This window comes from Octopus sinensis, linkage group LG16 (genome assembly GCF_006345805.1).
Source record: "Octopus sinensis linkage group LG16, ASM634580v1, whole genome shotgun sequence".
NCBI lineage: Eukaryota > Metazoa > Mollusca > Cephalopoda > Octopoda > Octopodidae > Octopus > Octopus sinensis.
In genome coordinates, this window is record NC_043012.1 from 37,143,029 (window position 1) to 37,169,496 (window position 26,468).

General features: G+C 40.8%; 1 protein-coding gene across 1 annotated transcript in view; it reads right to left on the reverse strand.

Annotated features, from left to right (window-relative positions):
* Window positions 1-26,468, reverse strand: part of LOC115220304 — a 164,144-nt gene that overhangs the window by 59,113 nt on the left and 78,563 nt on the right. The window lies entirely within an intron of this gene.

Here is a 26,468-nt window from a genome sequence, read left to right on the forward strand (position 1 = left end):
ATGGTTGAGAAACCCTGCTATGAACAAGCCATTTGTTTAGGCCGTTTAGCAAAAGCTGAATGCTCACATGTTGCCTTTGATAGGCACATCTATCATATATATATATGATAGAACTGAAGCATTCATGTAGAATAGAGCTGACTCAGTACAACTCATGACAAAAGTTGAGGGTTAACCCCTTTCGTTAGCAACCCGGCTTAAACTGTCTCTGGCTCTGTAGTACAAATGTCTTGTTTTCAAAAGTTCTGAATTAAAATCTTCCACCAAACCTTAGTCACAATTTATGTTCCTGACCCAAGCTTAATGATAACGAAGTTATTTTATTAAATTCTTTGTTATATTTAAAGTAATTGAGAGAAACACAGAGCATCTCAAAATAAATACAGTATTGAAAGGGTGAACCCTGTAGCACTCAGATTACCCTGTGAAATGTAATCCCTATTTATTCACAACATTTTTGAATTAATCATGGATTATCTCATAGCTTTGAGATTTCAATGATATGCTATTTTACTTGTTTCAGTCACTCGACGGCAGCCATGCTGGAGCACCGTCTTTAGTTGAACAAATCGACCCCAGGACTTGTACTTTGTAAGCTTAGTACTTATTCTATTGGTCTCTTTTGCTGAACTGCTAAGCTACGGGGACATAAATGCACCAGTATCAGTTGTCAAGTGATGGTGAGGGTGCGGTGGAGACAAACACAGACACACAAATACACACACACAACAGGCTTCTTTCAGTTTCCACCCACCAAATCCACTCACAAGGCTTTAGTTGACCTGAGGCTATAATAGAAGACACTTGCCCAAGGTGCCAAACAGTGGGACTGAACCTGGAACCATGTGGTTGGTAAGTAAGCTAATTTTCTGTATGACATTGTCAATCAGGTGTGAGAGCCCAGACCCAGCTGGTTGGCCACTTTAAACGTTAATGGGTTAATCATGGATTATCTCTCATAGCTTTAAAATTTCAAGGATGTAACTGTTTATTTTTGAAATGACATTGTAGGGTAGGTGTGAGAGGCTGGATGTGGCTGGTGTGAACATAAAAACCAGTGGAATATTTGGGTCAGAAACAGCCAGTTTAAATGTTAAAGGTTTAAACATGGCAAATTGTACAGCTTTAGCCAGAAACGGTTTAACTTTCCATGATGCAGAAGGACGTCTTTAGCGCCAACAACAAAAACTACAAATGTCTGGCTTCATTAAATATACAAATCCAAAGATTTATTATCATTATCATTCTTCTTCTTATTATTACTTCTATCATTATTATTATAAGTGCAATTTTCTTCTTCTTCTTCATCCTCCTTCTCCTACTCCTCCTCATCATCATCCTCAACACCTTCACCATCATCATCATCATCATCAGTCTCCCCCTCCCCCTCCCCAATAATAATAATAATAATAATAATAATAATAATAATAACTGTTGGACTAATGGAAGGTTTGAAAGAATTAATGTATCTGCTGGTATAGAATAACTCTCACAAATCAATTATTCAGTTGATTTGGGCCGTTCTTGCAGACTTCTGTCACAACTCTGATGGTATTTCAACAGATAAAAAAAACCCAAAAAAAACAACAAACAAACAAACAAGAAACAGAAACAAAACAATTAACAACAACAAAAAAGAAGCGCCATTCTACCAGATTGCATCTCCTTTCCCCAAAGTCACTGAAATATCGACAGTTGTTGAATGGCGCCAGTCTAGCTTAGAACCAACCAAAGTAACAACAACGTCAGAGAGATTTCAAGACACGATGGTGTTTGTTTTTCTTTTTCGTTTTGTTTTGTTTCTTTTTGCTTTAATAAACACAAAACAATTTCAAAGAATTAATTTTCTGATAATGAAGGTAAAAACAATCAACAGGTAAATAAATATTCAATAAATTGTCTTTCGTTTTGGAATAGTTTAGTCTTAGAACCAGAGCGAAACTGTTCTTATTTCTATGAAGAAGTTGAGGCCAAAATATATCCTACTCTCCTCCTCCTCCTCTTTTCCTCCTCCACCTCATCATCATGACCATCACCACCTTTACCTCTTCCACCACTACCATCACTGTTATCATCATCATCATCACCATTATCATCATCTTCATTGTCATAACTACTATCAACATCATCATCATCATCATATCCACCACCACCTCCACCATTATTACAATCATCACAACCAGCTTCTTCATCATCACCTCCCTCGATACTCTTACTCCTACTCTTTACTCTAAGAATCACAGAAACAACAGCAAATCAAACAAATAGGGGTTAAAGGGGCCCATAGATAAAGAATGGTTGAGGACCAGAGAGAAAGGCAGACCATTTGTGGCAAACGTGGTCAAGTTAAACCAGAAGAAAATAAGATGTTCAACTGTCTTTGGAAAATTTCTTTTTGTCTTTGGTGAACGTTTACTGAAATATTAATAAAACTCACGGATTTCCAAGATAAAGGATTTTACTAGCAAAGAAAAAAACAGAAAAAATATGGCATCATGGCATTTTTTTTTTCACAGATAAGACAGACATTAATGGTACTGCGATTAACACCGCCACCACCACCACCACCACCACCCAGTAACTATCTCCACCTCCTCCTCCACCACCACCACCACAACAAAGTAATCACTACCATGACTACTACCACACAGTTGTCATCTCCTACCACCACCACCACAGTACCAATGGAACAGTCGTTTCTGCCATTAACCTCAGGTTTATTTTGCTTTTTTTTCCCCCCCTGTGATAGGAAACGGGAGTATGTTAGGATTGAACCCAGATTTATGACTTACATTGGAGTCATGGAGCTTGTGAGCCATTCCATGCTGTAAAGGAGAAGAAAGAGTGGAAGAGAGGGGAAAAGGAGAAGGAAAGAAAAAGTGAGAGAGAGATGGAGAAAGACAGAGGCAAAGAGAAAGTTGGAAAGATAGATAGATAGACAGACAGACAGACAGACAGACAGATAGATAGATAGATAGACAGACAGATAGATAAAGATACAGCTATATATATATATATATATATATATATATATATATATGAATATATGTATGTATGTATGCACAGATAGATAAATAGATAGACAGAGAGATACATACATATATATATATATATACACACACACATATCATATATGTATGTATAGATAGATACATAGATAGATAGACAGAGATACACACACACACATATATATATATAATTATATAAATATATATATAGTGAGAGAGAGAGAGAGACAGAGAGAGAGACAGATAAGTAAACGGAAAGTGAGAAAATGAGAGAGATAGATGAAGAAAATACTGGGAAAAAAAGCAAAGAGAAAGAGAGAAGGAAATGGAGACCGTTTGTAGCGTCTAGAGAATGAAACCCTCTTCTGCCTTATTGGTTTCCTCCTCATCAATGGGGTCTTTACAAAAGACAACCCTGGCCCCTACTTTAAAATCTAATTTTCTTCCCAGGAAGCAGTGAGTCTAAAGAATCCCTACATCGGATCGAAAAGTAATTATATTTCAAGATGGGTTCTATTATCCAGAGATATTCATCGAGAGAGAAGAATTCTCCCACTCAAAGTTCACAACCAGTTTCCCTCGTTGTCTCTCTCTCTCTCTCTCTTGTAACACGGACAAATATTGCAAAGGAAAAAGAATCATTGTTCGATAATACCATAATAGCATTGGCACTGTTTGCATCTCAGAAATTAATATCAGGAATAATAATAATATCTGGTGTGGCTGTGTGGTAAGAAGCTTGCATCCCAACCACAAGGTTCCGGGTTCAGTCCCACTGCATGGTACCTCTTCTACCCTTAGCCCTTTTGTTGTGTCCTTGAGCAAGACATGTTTCTCCAGTCCACTCAGCTGGCAAAAATGAAATGTGTCTGTAATTCACAAGGGCCTTGTCACACTGAATCCCCCTGAGAACTACATTAAGGATAAGTGTGTCTGTGGAGTACTCAGCCACTTGCATGCTAAATTCACGAGCAGGCTGTTCCGTTGATCGGCCAGCTGGAACTCTGGTCATCATAACTGACAGAGAGCAAGTTACTTGTTAAACAGATAAGGGTTAGCGTTAGGAAGAGCATCCGGCTGTAGAACAACACTTCATTAGTATATTCATCTAACCCATGCTGGCATGGCAAAAATGGACATAAAAACAAATGAACAAACAATGCAACAATCACCATTAATCCTTTGATTGCGTAATTAAATTTCATGGTTATTCTCGTTATGATGTCAATTATTCACCCCAAATTAATATTTTCTTCTTCTAAGGCAGAATTAAGGCCAGCAATTTCAGGGGAGAGGGTAAGTCAATTACATCGACCCCCTCCCCCCACCAGTAATCAACTTGTACTTATTTCATCGACACCAACAAAAGGATGAAGGGCAAAGCTGACCTCAGCAGAAATTGAACTCAGAACTTCAAACCGGAAGAAATGCTGTTGAGCATTTGGTCCAGTGCAGTAATAATTCTGCCTTAGAAGAAGAAAATATTAATTTGGGGTGAATAATTAACATATCCATATCCACCACAGTTTCCATATCCACCACGGAAAGAATTGGATTCTTGTTCTGCAATTTGATGGAATATGCCAAAAGCATTAAGAAACTCCGAAAATTTGCCTTTAGTAAAATGTGTCATTTGGGGAGGTGGGGCAGGGGTGGCCTCTGCTTCTTGCAGCATAAAGAGAGGTTTTTTAGAAAGCTGTTGGAGTAAAACTGTTTTCTGTTTGCTTCCCAACCACATGGTTCCAGGTTCAATCCCACTGCCTGGCACCTTGTGCAAGAGTCTTCTACTATAGCTTCAGGCTGACCAAAGCCTTGTGAGTGGATTTGGTAGAAGGAAACTGAAGGAAGCCTCTTGTATATATGTGAGTGTGTGTGTATGTGTGTGTGTGTGTGTTTGTCCCTCACTATTGTTTGACAACTGGTGTTGGTGGGTTTATATCCCCGTAGCTTAGCAGATCAACAAAAGAAACTGATGCAATAAGAACTAGGCTTTAAAAAAGAAAATAAATCCTGGGGTCAATTCATTTGACTAGAAATTCTCCGGTGGAGCTCCAGCATGGCTGCAGTCGCTTGACTGAAACAAGTACGAAATAAAAGATATATCTGCTTCCTGCATTCAAACGGATAAAAGGATTATCATCCAGGTTCATTAAATAATCTTAATTAAAATAAGGGATTTATGTCAACAAAATGTTTGTCTCTCTCTCTAATTGGGTCAGGAGTTCAATAAACAGTAAAATCTTTTCTCGATTTCTTAAGAAATATTTGACAAATTTTCAGCGAGTAGAACTGGGGGTGGTGTGGGGGGGTTAGATCTGGAGTTGGATCAAATGGTAGCGCCTTGTAGCATGTATTTAACAAAATACAGTTGCATGGTTTTCGTGTCTGCTGGCATGACAAGGTATGTCGGTAGAGTGCCAAGTGAAGCGTCGACAAATTAGATTACAGTTACTGCTAGCAGCAAGATTTGTTTAACGGAAAAATCTAATATTCTTTTTCGAGGAAAGATATTTTGGTTAGTCATTTTTCAGGAATATCCAATGCCAAAGAGCAGTTTGTGCCTTGAACTATATCTCTGACCTTTTGAGATTCTGCATCTAAAAGGGTTTTGTGTGTGCAAAAGAGAGAGAGAGAGAGAGAGATTGAGAGAGAGAATGGTAAAGAGGAGCTTGAAGGGCCATAAAAGCTCACCTCCCATTTCCACACTTGGGAGAAAATCTCATTTCTCTTTCCAACTCGTTTGAATTAGTCTGCAAACAGTAATCAATTTCCCGTGACCTCTGACCCTCTCCAATGGTTTCCCCAGCAACAGCCAGAACATGCTGCCATCAATTCGCTCTTTATCTCATCTGCAGACCATTGTCTGTTCACACGGAAACTGGCAACAAATTCATTAAAAGGAACCATTCTTAAAACCATTATCCGAAATCCAATAATTTCTCTCTTTTATCTTGCAAAACCTAAAACTATGGGGTGGAATCTGATTTCACTAACACATTTAGAGACAATACCTGTTGAATACCTGAATGGGTCGTTATCTGACCACACCTGACGAATACCTATAGGTGGGTATTTATCAAACAATACCTGAAGAACACCTGTAAGTGGGTATTTATCAGACAATACCTGATGAACACCTGTCTGTAGGTATTCATTGTTAAAACTGAATGGTTTAACAATTACATTGACAAAAAATAAGTTATTATTGTTTAGCCCTAGGCTAGCCATGATTGAGAAAGTAGATTTATGACCAAAATCCTTCAAGCCTGCTCCATCAATTTTTCTTTTTTTTTTTTCACATAGATGCAGGAGTGGCTGCATGGTAAGTTGCTTGCTTACCAACCACATGGTTCCAGGTTCATTCCCACTGCGTGGCACCTTGGGCAAGTATCTTCTACTATAGCCTCAGGCTGACCAAAGCCTTGTGAGTGGATTTGGTAGACAGAAACTGAAAGAAGCCCGTTGTATATGTGTAATATATATATGTGTGTGTATATGTTTGTCTCTCTGTGTTTGTCCCCCACAACATCGCTTGACAACCAATGATGGTGTGTTTATGTCCTCGTAACTTAGCGGTTTAGCAAAAAGATTCAAGCCAGAAGGTACTAACCATTGATGGGTAACGGCTTTGTCAACATCGGCATTATTGTCTCTGTTTGGGTATTTGCCATTGAGAGGTTTTTCTTGCCATTTGTCAGTAAGACATTTCTAAGGCAGCAATTTTAGCACGGGTTTTCGTACGCTTAGCTTTGTCTGTGCTTGTTTCCAATACGTCTAATTCTGAGATTTGTTGTATTTGGAATTCACTGAGATATTCTTTTGCCTGTTTTGTTACTGAGTATGAAGCTTTCTTGTTTTCATGCTTTAAGACAAGTTTTAACATCCAGTCATCAGAGTTTTATGGATAGGTCTTAAGGCCAATTGTGGCAATCTTCATTGTTACTTCCAGCTGAATAAGTCACAGATAGAGTACGACTTTTCTTGGCAGGTAAAGTCGTTCTATATCTGCCTTAGGGTGGTGCATTCTATGCACTGTCAACAATTTTCATATTTTTCTGTCAAGATTATGTATTTCAGTAATTGACCAGTTAACGATATTGAAACTGTAAGTCATGACCATACATTATTATTATTATTATTATTGAGTGAGAGAGCAGTGCATGCCATCAAAGTGACACTGGGGTTCAAATATATAAAGCCCAGTATACCCATCATCATTACCCGTGTGATAAGGGTACACCAGGCACATGCATCACAACCATATGTGCGTGACATGGTGATCTCATATCAAGATAAACAGCACATGACCTTGCAGGTGGGACCCAGTTAGAAATTTCTTCAGGTTGAGTAACCCATCCCGCTCAAAAGGTCCCTGAATAAATAATAATAATAATAATTATTATTATTATATTTATATTTAACATTCACATTAAATGATGATGATGATGATGTTGTTGTTGTTGTTCTGAGTTGAAATTCTGCTGAGGACAACTTTGTCCCTTATTCTTTCCTGATCCACAAAATAATCACCAGTTGAACCCTGGGTTGATGTGGTCATGCTGACAATGATGATGATGACAATGATGGTGATGATGACAGACTTCTTGAAAAGATTTCATTTTATTTCTTTTAATTTTTATAATTTTAGTTTTTATCCTTTTTTTTTTGGCTTGTTATGTCAATATCAACACCACCACCACCACCACCACTAACAACAACAACAACAGCAATATTCACAGAACTGGAATTCATGACAGGACAAGGGAGGTGGGACGGGCAGAGGAGGAGGAGGAGGAGGAGGAAGAGAAGACAAAGGACATGGACAGGAAGCACAGAAACACACTCAAGTAAAGCCATGTATATTAGTCATCTTGAAATTCTGTCCCCCCCCTCCCACCACCACCACCACCGCCACCACCACCACTACCACCACCAACAACCCCCCACCACCACCACTGCCCCCCCCACCACCACCACCGCCACCACCACCACCAACAACCCCACCACCACCGCCACCACCATAACCATGGCAACTATGACAACAATGCATGCTCAAACATTGTTATGCTGTCACCTAACAAGGCACTGAACCCTGCCCCTGCCCAGCCAACAACTTGTCAGTGGTAGCTCAGCTGTCATCAAGCCCACCAATGATCAAAAGGAAGGCCAACCATGGCCACCTTGTCCTCCCAATGTACAAGAACACACAGACTACCTTGTCTAACCATTATTTTTTTACATGTTTCAATGATTGTGAAGGCCTTTCAGTCAAATAAACTGACCCTGGAATTTATATCTATATTCATCTTCAGTCTGGTACTTAATCTATTGGTCTCTTTAGCTGAACCCCTAAAGCACTGGGATGTAAACAAACCAACAATGGCTGTCAAGCAGTGATAAAGGACCAACACAAACATGTGTGTGTGTGTTTGTGTGTGTGTGTGTGTGTGTCTTATAATTTAGAACAAACACTAAAAGGTTGTCATTAGGGTACTCAGAGTTTTAAATGTCGGAGCAAAGAGCTACGATACATACTCGTCAGCTATCAATGGCAACAAAGAGATGGTGCCTGTCTGAAGAGATTATGCTTAGAAATATGAATTTAATATTTAATTAATTTTGCTGTGTATAATCGAAACAGCTGTAAGGGATCATGATCAATTTGTTGCTGATAATAAACTCTTATTAACTTCACAATCTTCGTTTTCTTCTTTTTCCTTTACATGTGCACATATGTGTGTGTGTGTGTGTGTGTATAATTTGGTTAACCCTTTTGTTTCCAACCCGGCTGAAACCGGCTCTGGATCTGAGTACAAATGTTTTGTTTTCATAAGATTTGAATTAAAGTCTTCCACCAAACCTTAACCAAAATTTAGGTTCATAACACCAGCTGAATGATAACTAAGTTATTTTACTAAATTCTTTGTTATATTTAAAATAATTGAAAACAACACAGAGCATCTCAAAATAAATACAGTAACAAAAGGGTTAAGGTTATTTCTACAGATATACTATACAAATTATAACCAGTACAGATTTTTGCTACGTTTCATATCATTGAGATGTCAGATGAAAACAGACAATGTGATCGGAGACACAAGTGGGTAATGAGCGTATATGCCATATTTCGGGGGTTGTTACCCCTTCTTCAGCACTCATACAGCCCATTCTCACCCCCGAACACATTGCTTATACAGTCACCGCATACAGTAGTGTTGAGCTATAGGATATACCGATTTACATATCTGTGTGTGTGTGTGTGTGTAGGGAGAAAGGGAGAGGTAGAAAGGTAGAGAAAGATACATAGGCTTAAAGCTTGTAGTTACAGATTACAGAATAAAGAAAAATAGAGTTTGCCTTTTCTATCTCCATAAGAGCTCAGTAAGGACCATTCTTGTATTAACCTTGGATAAAGACATCGGAGTGTAAGTTGTCATCCATCTGAGCACTGCTCAGTGTTATCTGGACAATGGTTACTATACATACATACACACAGTATGTGTGTGTGTGTGTGTGTTGTGTGTGTGTGTGTGTGTATATATATATATTGAGGTTATGTGAGGTAATGGTGTCAAGAAGACCTAACGGTGTCAGGTAATGCTGAGTAAGTGCTATGGACAGACTATAGTTAAGCTCCAGGTTCGGTGATGTTACAAATGAGGAGTCCAACGTAGGTCATATATTAGCCTGCACGTATATATAAAATTAACAGAATGAGACAAAAAATCCAAGGCTGTGAAAGATTTCAAAACATTTATAAAGAGAAGGTCTTACAGTTGTTTCCAAAATATTTTATATATCCCTTCAACAGAGACAGTGTGAGAGAATGGTTAAGTAATAGTTATTATAGCAAAGACATGAAATACAGAGTGAAGTGGAGGAAGGAAAATAGACATGTGATATGTATGGCTATTGTATCTGCAGTTTCATTATTTAAGCAGAATGGTAGATATATATATATATAAGTTTCCTGTACCTTGTGTGTGAGTTCCAGCTTATATATATACCATTCTGCCTAAATAATGGATCTACAAATGCAATATCCCTGCATATCTCACGTCTGTTTTCCTTCCTCCACTTCACTCTCTGTTTCATATCTTCTCTAGAATAACTATTGCTTAACCATTTTCTCACACCGTCTCCGACGAAGGGATATATAAATTATCCTGGAAACAGCTGTAAGACCTTCTCTTTATAAATGTTCTGAAATCTTTCACAGCCTTGGATTTTTTATCTCATTCTGTTAATTTTATATATATGTGCATGCTAATCTCTTCAGACAGACACCATCTCTTCATGAGGCGAACATAACCCTTAACTGAATTATATATATATATATATATACGTGTATATGTGTGTGTGTGTGTATGTGTGTGTGTGTGTGTGTGTATAAAATAGTAACTGATGAAGGAAGTGGAAGATAGATTTAGTATTAGTCTTTAAAGACTAATGCTAAATCTACCTTCCGTTTCCTTCATCAATCATTATTATCTCAACTAACACTGCAGAATTCCTGATGTAGATCCAGCAGAAATATACCCCAACCGTGGATGACACCAGGTAGCCCAACACTGTGAACATGCTTTACTCAGCACACTAATTCACATATACACATTAGACTGAATGATTATATATACATTCTTATATTCTTTTAGTTGTTTGAGAGATTTGACTGCAGCCATGCTGGAGCACCACCTTTAGTCAAACAAATGAACCCCAGGACTTATTCTTTGTAAGCCTAGTACTTATTCTATCAGTCTCTTCTGCTGAACTGCTAGGTTACGGGAATGTGAAAACACTGACATCGGTTGACAAACGATGGGGAGGGGGGGGCAAACACAGTCACATATATATATATATACGAAGGGCTTCTTTCAGTTTCCATCTACCAATTCCACTTACAAGACACACACACATATATAGATATATATATATATATATTATATTATATTATATTATACGAAGGGTCTTTCAGTTTCCATCTACCAATTCCACTACAAGACTTTGGCTGGCCTGAGGCAATAGTAGAAGATACTTGTCCAAGGTGCCATGCAGTGGGACTGAACCTAAAACCATGTGGTTGGGAAGCAAGCTTCTTACCACACAACCACTCCTGCACCTATGCATATATATATATGTGTGTGTGAGTGTGTGAAATCTTCAAAGCCACAGTCGAACCAATTCTATTATATGGCTCAGAAACCTGGACGTTATCAAAGAAGCTTGAGAGGCGGTTGGATGGAACTTACACTTGCCTCCTTATGAGAGCTCAAAATCTCTCGTGGAAGCGCCGTCCAACCAAAATGCAAATATATGGGAAACTACCACCTGTGTCATCTCTTGTGAAAGGTAGAAGAGTCCAGTTTGCTGGACATTGTTGTAGAGCTGAAAAAGAGGTATTTCTACTCTTCTCCTCTGGAAGCCATCTACTCGCGATACCAGAGGGCGCACACTCTCCTACCCTGATGTAATCTCCAGGGATACAGGCATCCAGCAACAGGACCTCCGTAATGCCATGATGGGCCGTGAAGTCTGGCGTAGCATGGTAAATTCCATTGTTTCAACCACGGTCGAACAATGATGATGATGATGTGTGTGTATGTGATAGTTTTTCATATATTCCATCAACCAAATTCACTCACAACATATAGGCCAACCTAGGGCTAAATTGAAGGACACTTGACCAAGGTGTTGTGCAGTGGGACTGAACCTAAAACGGTGTGGTTGCAAAACAAACTTCCTAATCACACAGCCACAGCTGTGCCAATATAATTTTGGAAGACAGAAAGGTGTGACTTGAAGGAAATACATGTGCCATTTTTAGCAGGTCAAGAGGCGACATTGAGAGTCCCACGTTGGCTTGGACACCTCAAGTTGACAAGGAATGAGTCAGTCTTGGAATGAGAAATATAAGGAAATTGGTGAGTGATTTGGAGTCTTTGGTATTGGCGCCATTGAATCATTATTTCAGACGTGACAATGACTGGGTCTCTGTTTCTTTGGAGACATGGTGAGATCATTAAATACACACACTCTCTCTCACACACATTCACACACAGAATCACACACACACACATTCACACACAGAATCACACACACACATCCACACACTGAATCACAGACACTTAGATACACATACACACACAAACATATAGTAAAATAGTCATATACACATACAAACATTGACACACAGTCTGACACACTCACACACACACAAATTCACACACATACACACAAAGACAGAATCACACACACAAAGACGTGCATACACACACAAAGACACAGTAACACACAGTCATATACACACAAACACTAACACAGTCTTGCACATACACACACACAACACACACACACATTAACACACAGACACTGACAGTCTCACATTCACATACATAAATGTACACATATACACATAAAGACAGAATCACACACACACACACACACACACTGTCTCACAAAAGAGTCATGAAGAAACCTCAATACAGTCGCCTGATTTCCTGGAAATAGCAGTCAAATGCCGTGTCTCCCCCATCCTTCCCAATCTCACCCTACAGCATCAGCACTAAAAGAGGATACATTGTAGTCCTACATATCCCTGAAAACTAAAAGGATGGGATGGTCATGAGTGGAGTGGCCTTAGTCATACACAGGACTTTCCACATTTAAACACCTACATAAACATCCACCCTCACACTCGCTGGAGGGGAGGGGCAGCTCCCATTCCATACATTCTTGTGAATAACCATTGACTCAATTATCAAATAAGTTCTATAAAATCATCAGTCATTAGTATCACCATCATCATCACCACCACCACTACCACCACCACCATCAACATCATTAACATCACCACCACCATTAACATCATCATCACCACCACCACCACCATTAACATCATCATGACCACCACCATCAACATCATTAACATTACCACCACCACCACAACCACCATTAAAATCATCATCATCACCACCACCAATATCATTAACATTACCACCACCACCACCACCAACAACAACAACAATACCACCATTAACATCATCATCACCACCACCACCACCACAAATTGTCAGGAAGTGATGGCTGACAAAGACACACAGACACATGACTGGCTTCCACACAGTTCCCATCTACCACATTCCCTGACAAGGCATTGGTCGGCCCAGGGTTATAGCAGAAGACACTCGACAAAGGTGCCACAATGTGGACTGAACCTGGAACCATGTGGTTGTAAAGCAAGCTCCTTATATGCATCTATAGACACGGAAGCCAGTTAGCTGCTCTGGCAACGATCATGCTCAGATGGTGCTCTTAGCACCCCACAAGTGCCATATCTTTGTTTTCTCTCTTTGTTTTTTTTCTGTGTTCCTTTCTGTGGAAGAGCATAGGCTTGTAACATTAAAGACTTTTTCAATTCCCAAGCATTAAACTAATACATCTGTTTGTTGTCTACACCACCTGTCTTCGTCTTTTTTTTTTTTTTAAATTCTCCCCTTATATATATATATATATATATAATATATATATATGTATCTTGTGGTACCGTGCCGGTGGTACATAAGAAAACCATCCGAACGTGATCGTAGCCAGTACCGCAACGACTGGCCTCCGTGCTGAGGGCACGTAACAACACCATCCGAGCGTGGCCGTCCGCCAGCCCCGTCTGGCACCTGTGTCGGTGACACATAAGAAAACACCATCCGAGCGTGGCCGTCAGCCAGCCTCGTCTGGCCCTGTGTCGGTGGCACATAAAAAACACCATCCGAGCGTGGCCGTCTGCCAGCCTCGTCTGGCACCTGTGTCGGTGGCACATAAAATCACCCACTACACTCTCGGAGTGGTTGGCGTTAGGAAGGGAATCCAGCTGTAGAAACACTGCAGATCTGACTGGCCTGGTGCAGCCTTCGGGCTTGCCAGACCCCAGTTGAACCGTCCAACCCATGCTAGCATGGAAAGCGGACGTTAAACGATGATGATGATGATGATGTCAGTGCCACCCCGACTGGCCTCCGTGCTGGTGGCACGTAAAAAGCACCATCCGATCGTGGCCGTTTGCCAGCCTTGTCTGGCACATAAAAAGCACCCACTACACTCACGGAGTGGTTGGCATTAGGAAGGGCATCCAGCCATAGAAACATTGCCAGATCAGACTGGGCTTGGTGCAGCCTTCTGGCTTTCCAGACCCCAGTGGAACCGTCCAACCCATGCTAGCATGGAAAACAGACGTTAAACGATGATGATGATGATGATGATGTACATGTGAGGTTTCCAAACAACGATTTCTAACATAGATTCTTCAGATTTTGTTGGTTGTTTACAGGCGTAAATTTGCGAATGTAAAAATAATCCTTGTATCTGATGTTTTGTGAATTTAGGGAAAGGAATCGCATAAAACTCAACAATTTTGCTAAAAATGAAGAAGAGAAGATGTTAAAATATAGAAGAGAATTTTAATTCACGCAGACGATCGTTTATACTTCTTGCATTGGAGAGTATAGAGATATATAATTAATTTAATTAATTTAATTTAATTAATTCTATTCAACCGTGAATTTGCATGATTTTAATATCTCTCTATGAAACGATCGTCAGCATCAATTAAAATTCTCTTCTATATTTTAACACTTTCACTTCTCCATGTTGAACGAAACTGTTGAGTTTTATGGGACTTCTTTCCATAAATTCACAACACACCAGATACAAGTGTATATGTGTGGGACGTCTTCTTACCCTCTTGGAGTTTTTAAGTAAAATCATACAAATGTGTCCGACTGATTAAATTAATTCTATTTATTCATTTATGCAGCTGAGGATAGCTCTGCATTTAAATTGGTGTAAAGATTGCATTATTCAAGGTGGTGAGCTGGCAGAAACGTTAGCACGTCGGGCGAAATGCTGAGCGGTATTTCGTCTGCCGTTATGTTCTGAGTTCAAATTCCGCCGAGGTTGACTTAGCCTTTCATCCTTTTGGGGTCGATAAATTAAGTACCAGTTATACACTGGGGTTGATGTAATCAACTTAATCCTTTTGTCTGTCCTTGTTTGTCCCCTCTATGTTCAGCCCCTTGTGGGCAATAAACAAATAAGTCATGATTGCATTATTCAATTAAATGGAGCCTCTTGAAACGGTTGTACTGCATCACCTCTGGATATCCTGTTGCTTATTTAGATCTATCTATCTAATTATCTATCTATCTATCTATCTATCTATCTATCTATCTATCTATCTATATATATATATCTTTTATCTTCTTTATCTCATTTGACTGTGGCCATGCTGGGGCACCGCCTTGAAGAGTTTTAGTCAAACAAATCGACTATTGGACTTATTTTTTAACCCTAGTACTTATTCTATCAGTCTCTTTTGCTGATCCGCTAAGTTACAGGCACATAAACACACCAACACCTGTTGCCAAGCAGTGGTGGGGGACACACAAAGACACATACACATAAATATACATACATACATATATATCATCATCATAGTTTAATGTCCGCTTTCCATGCTGGCATGGGTTGGATGGTTTGACTGAGGGCTGGCAAGCCAGAGGGCTGCACCAGGCTCCAATGTGATCTGGCAAAGTTTCTACAGCTGGATGGCTTCTGAGAGTGTAGTGGGTGCTTTTACGTGTCACTGGCACGAGGGCCAGTCAGGCGGTACTGGCATCGGCCATACTCAAATGGTGCTTTTTATGTGTCACCTGCACAGGAGCCAGTCAGGTGACGCTAGTAGGCTTCTTTCAGTTTCTGCCTACCAAATGCATTGACAGGTTAAAGGTCTGCTTGAGCCTATAGTAGTAGACACTGGCCCAAGGTGTCACACAGTGGGACTGAACCCACACATATTATGTACATATATATGTATATATATATATATATATATAATATATATATATATAGATATATATATATATATATATTATATATATATAATATATATATACATATATATGTATATATATATATATAATATATATATATATATTATATATATATATATATATATATATATACTTATTGTTGTAAAATATTTCAGTCAACTGATCATAACAGAGTTATCTCCCCTGACAGTACATTTTAAAATTCTAAACAGGAAGAGTTTATCTGCTAATTGCAAGGATATTCTTAATTCAATGGCATTTTCCAACTCATTATAAATACTATACATGTTTGGCACCACAGTGCGTATGTCTAAAAATGCCCACCACACCTGAAGTATTTTCTTCGGGCCATATTATGGTTGCTGCTGTTCTTTAGTCCAACCATGACCATCCAGCCTTTTCCCCTACCTGCAGGGTACCCAGAACAAGCAGCTGAGTCCGACGTGTCCTTTTTCTAAACTGGCAGAAATAGGGTGCTATCTTTTACCTTTAACTTGTTACCGTCATAGGACACTGGCCATGCTTGAGCAACACCTTGAAGGGCTTCAGTCAAACAAATGACCCCCACCCTCCACTACTTTCTTTTTTTTAAAGCCTGGTTCTTATTCTGTTGGGTGTTTTTGTTGAACTGTTAAGCCATGGGGATATAAACAAACCAACACTGGTTGTTAGGCATAGGAGTGGATGTCTAGTAAGTAGCATGCTTATGAACCACATGGTTCCAGGTTCAGTACCACTGCATGGCACCTTGGGCAAGTGTCTTCTACTATAGCTTTGGGCTGACCAAAGCTTTGTGAGTGGATTTGGTAGACGGAAACTGAAAGAAGCCCGTCGTATATATGTATATATATATATGTGTGTGTGCATATGTTTGTGTGTCTGTGTTTGTCCCCCCACCCCAACATTGCTTGACAACCAATGCTGGTGTGTTTACGTACCCGTGCAGTTCAGCAAAAAGAGACCGATAAAATAAGTACTAGGCTTACAAAGAATAAGTCCTGGTGTCGATTTGCTCGACTAAAGGCAGTGCTCCAGCATGGCCACAGTTACATGACTGAAACAAGTAAAAGAGTGGTGGCAGTGGTGGACAAACACACACACACACACACAGAGAAACACATATATACACGATGGGCTACTTTCAGTTTCTGTCTACCAAATCCACTCACAGGGCCTTGGTTGACTCGGAGTTATAGAAGAAGATACTTAATCAAGGTGCTGTGCAGTGGAACGGAACCCAAGTGTGTCTGATTGGGAAACAATCTTCTTAACCACACAGCCATGCCTGCTCCTATAGCCATGCTTGTGCTTATGCGAGGGAATTTTAGCTGCTATTTCTAGCAGGCCAAACTACCACAAGCAAGAGAGAGAGAGAATGGAGACTCCCTCCTTGATGGTGACTGGTCAGCCATCTTGTTAATACACACTTAATGACGGACAGGTAAATAAACACAAGTTTACCTGAGAGACTATTTTAATAAGGTGAAGGTGTCTCCCTGGTTGTGTTGTCTGTCAGACACAACCAAGGGACAGAAGCACCCCCTCCCGGAGGGAGGGAGGCCCTAGTGATTAGTAGTATAAGTAGTAGTAGTAGCAACAGCAGCAGTAGTATATCCACCCCTCTTTCCACCAACTCCAAATCAGCCCCTGAACCAAGACAGACCTATCATCCAAGCTATTCCAGCCTTGACCAAAATCCTCTGATTTTTTTTTTTTTACCTCTAAAAGGCATTGTGTACCTCGGGTTACATAATCCAATGTGCTTTTTTTCATTATCGTTATCTTCGGTTTTTTTTTTTTCAAAAACAAAAATGAAAAAAGAAGGGTAGCAGGATGTAATTTGATGTAAATCTGGCTGCTACTTTTAGCAAGTCGACCGACCACATACGGGCCTTCCTTTCCCTATTCAGGCAGTAGTGGCGGTGGTGGTGGCGACGATTGTACAGGTGGTGGTAGCAACAGCAGGTAATATATCAACAAGAGTACCTGTAACCACAGCAGCAGCAGCAGCAGCGGCGGCGGCGGCGGCAGTAGTAGTAGTAGTCGTGGTGTTGGTGGTGTTGATGCTAGTAGTGGTGGTAGTAATAGTAATAGTAGCAATGGTGATAGTAGTAGTAGTATTAGTAGTAGTAACATCATTAACAATGATAAAAGAAAAGCCAGAGGAGCAACAGTTGTAGCCACAGTAGTAGTAGCAGTAGTAGTAGTGGTGGTGGTGTTGGTGGTGGTGGTGGTAGTGGTAGTGGCAGCAGCCGTGGTAGCAGCAGCAGGGACAAACATTAATTGTTCAAATACGATGACTCATTCACTTTCCCCAAATATCTCCCCCTCCACCTCCTCCCCTCCTTCCACCACCACCGCCGCCGTCGCCGTCGCCGTCATAACTATTAAACCTTACTCTCGTCTTCTCTCCCTCCTCCCTCCCCATCCTTCCTCTCACTATCTCCTTTTACCATTCAGGTTTTCTAGTCAACCTTGATAAGCTAACGTCAGCATGTTGCTGTTAGTGTCAGCCGCACGCGCGCACACATACACACGCATAACAGGTTTGTTGATAGAGAGAGAGAGGGAGCAAGAGGGAGAGAGAGAGAGAGAGAGAGTGAGGTGGAGAGAAAGAGAAAGGGTAAGAGAAAGGGTAAGAGAGAGACAGGTAACAACAATGCCCTTGTGTACAACTGAATATCCTCCTCTCATATAAATAACACCAACTGCTGTGACCTGGAGTCACACCAACGTTGCCCCTACATGGTCCATCGACCAGCTAGAAATGGCAGTCGTATCGCCTCGAAATCACTGCTACGGTCTTAGATAAAGCAAAAATTGGATAATAAGAGTAGTCCTCGATATCACTAAGATTGGGCGGGTATGGTTGGAATGGGAGTCACATCAAGGGAGCTTCTACATGGTCGATCGACCAGCTAGATATAGCAGCCATATGCCTCCCTCCAATCACACCTGCTGTCTTAGATAAAGGGAAAATTGGATAATAAAATGTAGCCCTGGATTTAAGATTGGACGGGCATGGTTGGAATGGGAGTCACATCGAGGGAGCTTCTACATGGTCGATGGACCAGCTAGATATAGCAGCCATATGTCTCCCTCCAATCACACCTGCTGTCTTAGATAAAGGAAAACTTGGGTAATAAATGTAGTCCTGGATACCATTAAGATTGGATGGGCATGGTTGGAATGGGTCTGATCATACATCTGACCACTCAGGGCAGACCTTATACTTGACAACAATCAACTCTTTGGGAGAGAGGGGTAGAAGAGGGAGTCTGTGAGCAGTCAGCTTGGTCTGCAAAAAACAACAGTCCTATCACTTTCAAATCACAACTCAAAAGGAAGGACACATTTTATATTTTTATCATGAGAAAAGGACATTGGCATTAACCTTTGTAGGTAAGGAAGGATTAATTATTAATGTGATTGGGATTGCAATCAAGCTAATTAATTTGAGTGTCTTTAATTACATAACGTTCATACCAAGTTAACAGCGAGTTGGCGGAATTGTTAGCGTGCTGAGAAGAATGCTTAGAAGCATTAGTCTGTCTTCATGTCCCGAGTTCAAATTCTGCCAAGGTTGACTTAGCCTTTTATTCTTTGAGGTCGATAAAATAAGTACCAGTTCAGTACGATGGGGTCGATGCAATCAACTTGGCCCCTCCCCTAAAATTGCTAGCATTGTGTCAAAATCTGAAACTAATATTTGGTAATATTGTCCTGATATACACAAATATAAATTTCTTTACTACCCACAAGGAGCTAAACACAGAGGGGACGAACAAGGACAGACGAATGGATTAAGTCAATTACATCTACCCCAGTGCATAACTGGTACTTTATTTATCGACCCCGAAAGGATGAAAGGCAAAGTCGACCTCGGCGGAATTTGAACTCAGAATGTAACGGCAGACAAATACGGCTACGCATTTCGCCCGGCGTGCTAACGTTTCTGCCAGCTCGCCGCCGCCCTATACGCAATTATAGGTGCAGGAGTGGCTGTTTGGTAAGTAGCTTGCTTCTCAACCACATGGTTCCGAGTTCAGTCCAACTGCGAGGCACCTTGTGCCTTCTACTATAGCCTCGGGCTGACCAAAGTCTTGAGAGTGGATGTGGTAGACGGAAACTAAAAGAAGCCCATCGTATATATATATATATTTTATTTATATATATATAATTGTTGAAGAGGACAACAAAAGTTAAGGCAAGGTATATACATTATTATTATTGGAAAAAAAATTCAAAGGCTTACAGCTGTTTCTGAGATATCCCAGAGTATGAGATATTCCATCATCAGAGACAAATAGGGTGAACGAGAAGGGTAAAGATTAATGAAATGATGACAGAGGACAGGAGTAAAGGAATAAGGAGATTAGAAGAGAGAAGAAAATAATATGTATATATACATGTTTGTGTGTCTGTGTTTGTCCCCCCCACCATCGCTTGACAACTGATGCTGTTTACGTCCCCCGTGACTTAGCAGTTCAGCAAATGAATCTGATAGAATAAGCTTACAAAGAATGAGTCCTGGGATTGATCTGTTCAACTAAAGGCAGTGCTCCAGCATGTCCACAGTCAAATGACTGAAACAAATAAAAGAGTAAAAATAGGTTGGATGGTCACAAGTGGAATACTTTTGATTAGAGGTCAGCTGCATCAGGGGGAGGGGGACCTTAATAACAACAAAGAAAAAATGCCCTGCTGATAACATGTAAAAAGGACTCATTCTTTGTAATCCTAGTACTTATTCTATCGGTCCCTTTTGCCGAACCGCTAAGTTACAGGAATGCAAACACACCAACATCGGTTGTCAACATTGGCTTCAGGAAGGGCATACAGCTGTAGAAACCATGCCAAAGCACCCAGTGGTGCTTGGGGCAGGCCCTGAGGATCATCAGCCCCTGTTATTAGACCATCCAACCCATGCATCATCATCATCGTTTAACGTCCACTTTCCATGCTGGCATGGGTTGGACAGTTTGTTATGCAGCCGGCCAGAAGGGAGCTGTCCAGACTCCAGCCAGCATGGAAAATGGACATTCAATGCTAATGATGATGATGATGATGATGATTTATGTGCAAGGCCATAAAATTTGAGGTGGGTGGTCAGCCAAGAGCATCAGCCCCAGTACTTGACCAGCACTTTATTTTACTGACCATGAACGAATAGAAGGCAAAGTCGACTTCAGTGGGATTTGAACTCAGAATATGAAAAGCTGGAATAAATACCACAAAGCATTTTTTCCCAAAGCTCTAATGATTCTGCCAGCTTCCCATTCTAATAACAACAACAACAAGAGCACAAACCTCCGCCAAGGCAATGCCAACGTCTTCTCAACGATTAGCTGGAGAGGATTTTTAAAATGAGAATATCTGAAATAAACTCGATTGCTCTCACAAACAAGAATACTAAAAAGGGACCTGACCGCTCTCGAAAATTAAGTTAAAAAAAACAGGAAAAATAACCCAGAATCCTTGTTCAGTACCAGATGAATCCCAAAATCTAATCAGTTCATGCCAGTCATGAGGTCAGACATTCCCAAAAGTTTCATCGGAATCCATCCAGCGGTTCTTGAGATAATTGTCCACGGACAAACAAACAAACATGACTGAAAACAATACCTCCGCCTTCGCTAAGGCAGAGGTAATAATACTTTCTACTGTGAAGGCACATGTGGCTCAGTGGTTGGAGCATCAGGCTCACAATCATGAGGTCATGAGTTCAATTCCCAGGCTGTGCTGTGTGTTGTGTTCTTGAGCAAGACACTTTACTTCATGTTACTCCAGTTCACTCATCTGTAGAAATGAGTTGCGACATCACAGGTGCCAAGCTGTATCGGCCCCGTTGCCTTTCTCTTGGAAAACATTGGTTGTGTGGAGAGGGGAGGCTGGTAATGCATGGGCGACTGCTGGTCTTCCATAAGCAACCATGCCCAGACTTGACACCCAGAGGGTGACTTCCTAGGTGCAACCCCATGGTCATTCACGACCAAAAAAGGAGGTCTTCAATCCTTTCCCTCATAGGTAGAAGGACTGGAATCCAGATGGGTAGGAGGATAGTCAGTTACATTGACCCCATTGGTTCACTGGTACCTATTCTGCTGTCCCCAAAAGGATGAAAGGCAAAGTTAATCTTTGTGGAATTAAGGACATAAAGATGGGATGAAATGCTGCTAAGCATTTTGTCTGGTATGCTAACGGTTTTGCCAGGTTGACACCTTAATCATCATCATCATCGTCTAATGTCCGTTTTCCTTGCTGGCATGGGTTGGACGGTTTGATTGAGGTCTGGAGAGCCAGCGGCTGCACCAAGCTCCAATCTGATTTGGCATGGTTTCTACAGCTGGATGCCCTTCTTAATGCCAACCATTCCGAGAGGGTTGTGGGTGCTTTTTACGTGCCACCAGCATGGGAGCCAGTCAGGCGGGCCTGGTATCAATCATGTTCGGATAGTGCTTTTTATGTGCCACCAACCAGCATGGGGGCCAGTCAGGGGGTACTGGCATCAGCTACGTTCGAATGGTGCTTTTTACGTTCCACTGGCACAGGAGTCAGTCAGGCGGACCTGGCATTGGCTGCATTCAGATGGTGCTTTTTATGTGCCATCAGCACGGGAGCCAGTCAGGAGTCACTAGCCACAGCTCCAATATTGGTTTTACTTGACACAACAGGTCTTCTCAAGCATATCATATCGCCTGATGCCTCAGAGGTACTCTTAACTGGGTCAGACATGCGTGGCTGCAATCTCACTTTAGTTGCTGGGTCTTCTCAATCACAGCATATCTCCAAAGCACTCAGTCTCCTGTGATAGCCTCTGTGAGGCAATAATAGAAAAGGTTTTATATTTTGGCACAAGGCCAACAATTTTGGAGAAGTGGGTAAGTTGATTATATCAGCCCCAGTGTTTCACTGCTACTTAATTCATTGACCCTGAAAGGATGAAAGGCAAAGTCGACCTCGGCGGAATTTGAACTCAGAACGTAGCTGTAGACGAAATACCATTAAGCATTTTGCCTGGCATGCTAATGATTCTGCTAAGATCCCCACATTTTAGGATTAATGACAACATTAATCATGATGAAACTTGGTTATCTTGGAGTGTTTGAAATAGATGATCACAGAAATGGCAAGATAGTTGTCAACCTTACAAGCACGCTAAATACATCTGGTGTTATTAGCCCCTGCTTTGACATATGCATTCAGGATTTGGAGAGGTGGACCAACAATTTATTGCCATCTCGACAGTTTGGATGTTTTGTATTGACCACCAAGGAGGGATCCTAGGTTTTATCATCATCATCATCATAGTTTTAACGTCCGTTTTCTGTGCTAGCACGGGTTATATATATAGATATACTAGCAGCTAAGCCCGGTTTCACCTGATCAGTTTGGATGATGTGGTGTAAAACCTGCTCTGTATATGCATTCGACTTGCTTGAGCACGCTTACATTAAAAGGCAATTTTAGATTGACTTTTTTCTGTCAAAACTGACCAAGAAAAAAACCCAACCAAGATGCAACCAAATCAAAAAAATATACCCAAATACTAAGCAAACAAAGATGAACCATCCCACTTCCATTGCGTGCACACATGCACACACAAACAAACACACACATACCTCCCCTCCTTACATACACATACATATATTCACATAGGGTTGAAACGCTGTTTGATTTATTTTTTCAGTGTACAATTTTCATCATCCCACTACCAAGTTTGACATCACCCCTTCCTTCCTTATTTATCTATCACCCCTTTCTTTCTCATTCATAAACACAAGAGTATTACTATAGTAGATTATCTCAGTAACCATGGGAGCTATTCTACACATCTATTCTATGGATCATTCTACACATCTGTGTAATTTTTCCTGCAATTCCACCCATCTGCTTGACAGTGAATCCCAAGACAAGAAAGAATCGGCCATGTCAAATTTAGATGTATATATATATATATATATATATATATATAAATATATACATACATACATATATATTATATATATATATATAAATATATACATACATACATATATTATATATATATATATATATATACACATATATATCACCTGGCACAAGTTCACCTCCTCCAATGCCCCTCCCCTCTCAAAGATTACTTGTCTTGTAAAGTTACTTGGTGACCCTGCCGGTGCAGATGCCACTTATAAAGCACTCAGTCCACTCTGAAGGGTGGTTGGTGTTAGGAAGGGCATCCAGCCAGAAAAAAACCCTGCCAAAACAGACACAGAAGTGTGGAGCAGTCTTCTGCCTGGCCAGCTCCTGTCAAACCGTCCAACCCATGCAAGCATAAGAAAGTGGATGTAAAAACAATGAGGATGGCACACAAGTGATTCTTAGTCTCATTCCCTCTCTCAGCTGAGAGCTCTTTGCCTTGCAAATTACCTGGTGACCTTAATGGTGCAAGTGCTATGTGAAAAACACATAAAGAGCACCTGTGCTGGTGCCACATAAAGAACACCTGTGCTGGTGCTACATAAGGAACACCTGTGCTCGTACCATGTAAACAGCACCTGTGCCGATGCCACGTGAAGCACACCTATATTGGTGCCACATAAAAAGCACCTGTGCTGGTGCTACATGAAGGGCATCTGTGCTGGTGTCACATAAAAAGCACCTCTGCTGATGCTACGTAAAAAGCACCCAGCACACTAGGCAGGGTATCCAGCAGTAGAAACCATGTGGAAGCAGATATTGGAGTTTGGTGCCGTTCTTTGGCTTGTTGGCTCCTGTTGAACCATCCAACTCATGCCAGCATGGAAAATGGATATTAAACCTGTGCTGGTGCCACATAAAAGCCACTCAAGCTGGTGCCATGTAAAAAGCACTGGTGACGGTACCATGCAGTGCACCCTGTAAAGTGGTTGGTATTAGGAAGGGCACCCAGCTGTAGAAACCATGCCAAAACAGACGACTGGAGCCCGGTGCAGCTCTCTGGCTTGCCAACTAAGGTCAACCTGTCCAACCCATGACAGCATGGAAAATGGCTGTTAAATGATGATGGTGAAAACAATGAATATGATGATGATGATGATGATAAAGGTGTTGATTAAGCTGAGTCTATGGCAGAAGACAATCACCCACAGGTGTCCCTCAGCTGGAACCCAGAACCATAAGATTGCAAAACCAAACTTATTACATACAAACCATACTGCCCACGCCAGCAGCAGGCAATTCCATTTCCTTGTCTCTGAGGACATAGAAGTGGAATTTGGAATTTGGATGTCAATGGTATTTGAGGTGAGTTTCAAAAATGACATTCTCTCAGAACATAATGTTTGTTGAAACAATTCTTGCAAGCGGCCGAAATGGTTGTAGACACAGGGAATTCATACCGGAATGAAAATATTTGATTGCAAAGCCAAAATAAACCTACAATACCAACACCAACAACAACAACAACAACAGAGATAATAGTAATAAGCTAATAAAGTGGAGTGTAGTAAAGCTTTGCATGTAATTATAGCTGTGAAGGAGGAGGAGGCTGGTGAGGAGGCTGGTGAGGAGGTGTTTAATAATCAGAAATATACTTGATGCTAATAAGCAGAAAATTCAAACAACAAATAAAAATAACACTGTATTAATTTGTATGGGAGCAGAATGAAGGAGCAGCGGAGTGAAACGTGGACACAACGCTTGGCTGGTTTTGTTGTGAAAACTATAAATGAGTTATGAAGCAGAAAGATGGAACATTCCCAAATATTTAAATATATAACAACAACAACAACAACAACAACAGCAACACCACCAACAGCAACAACAACAATAGCAACAATTATATTTACACTTTCAGGAAAACAGAAAAAGAAGAAAAAAAATCAAATGGAGAGACATGAGAGGCAAGGGAGGCAACTTCCTTTTAAGAGGACTGCCAACAGATGTCACTAGTTGATAGAGACACCATGGTAGATGGAGGTAAAACTAGGGCCAGATATATGTAGGGGCCAATATGGCCAGATATATGTAGGGACCAATATGAGCCAGATATATGTAGGGACCAATATGGCCAGATATATGTAGGGGCCAATATGGCCAGATATATGTAGGGGCCAATATGGCCAGATATATGTAGGGGCCAATATGGCCAGATATATATAGGGACCAATATGAGCTAGATATATGTAGGGACCAATATGGCCAGATATATATAGGGACCAATATGAGCTAGATATATGTAGGGGCCAATATGGCCAGATATATGTAGGGACCAATATGAGCCAGATATATGTAGGGGCCAATATGGCCAGATATATGTAGGGACCAATATGGCCAGATATATGTAGGGGCCAATATGGCCAGATATATATAGGGACCAATATGAGCTAGATATATGTAGGGACCAATATGGCCAGATATATATAGGGACCAATATGAGCTAGATATATGTAGGGGCCAATATGGCCAGATATATGTAGGGACCAATATGGCCAGATATATATAGGGACCAATATGAGCTAGATATATGTAGGGGCCAATATGGCCAGATATATGTAGGGACCAATATGAGCCAGATATATGTAGGGACCAATATGGCCAGATATATGTAGGGGCCAAT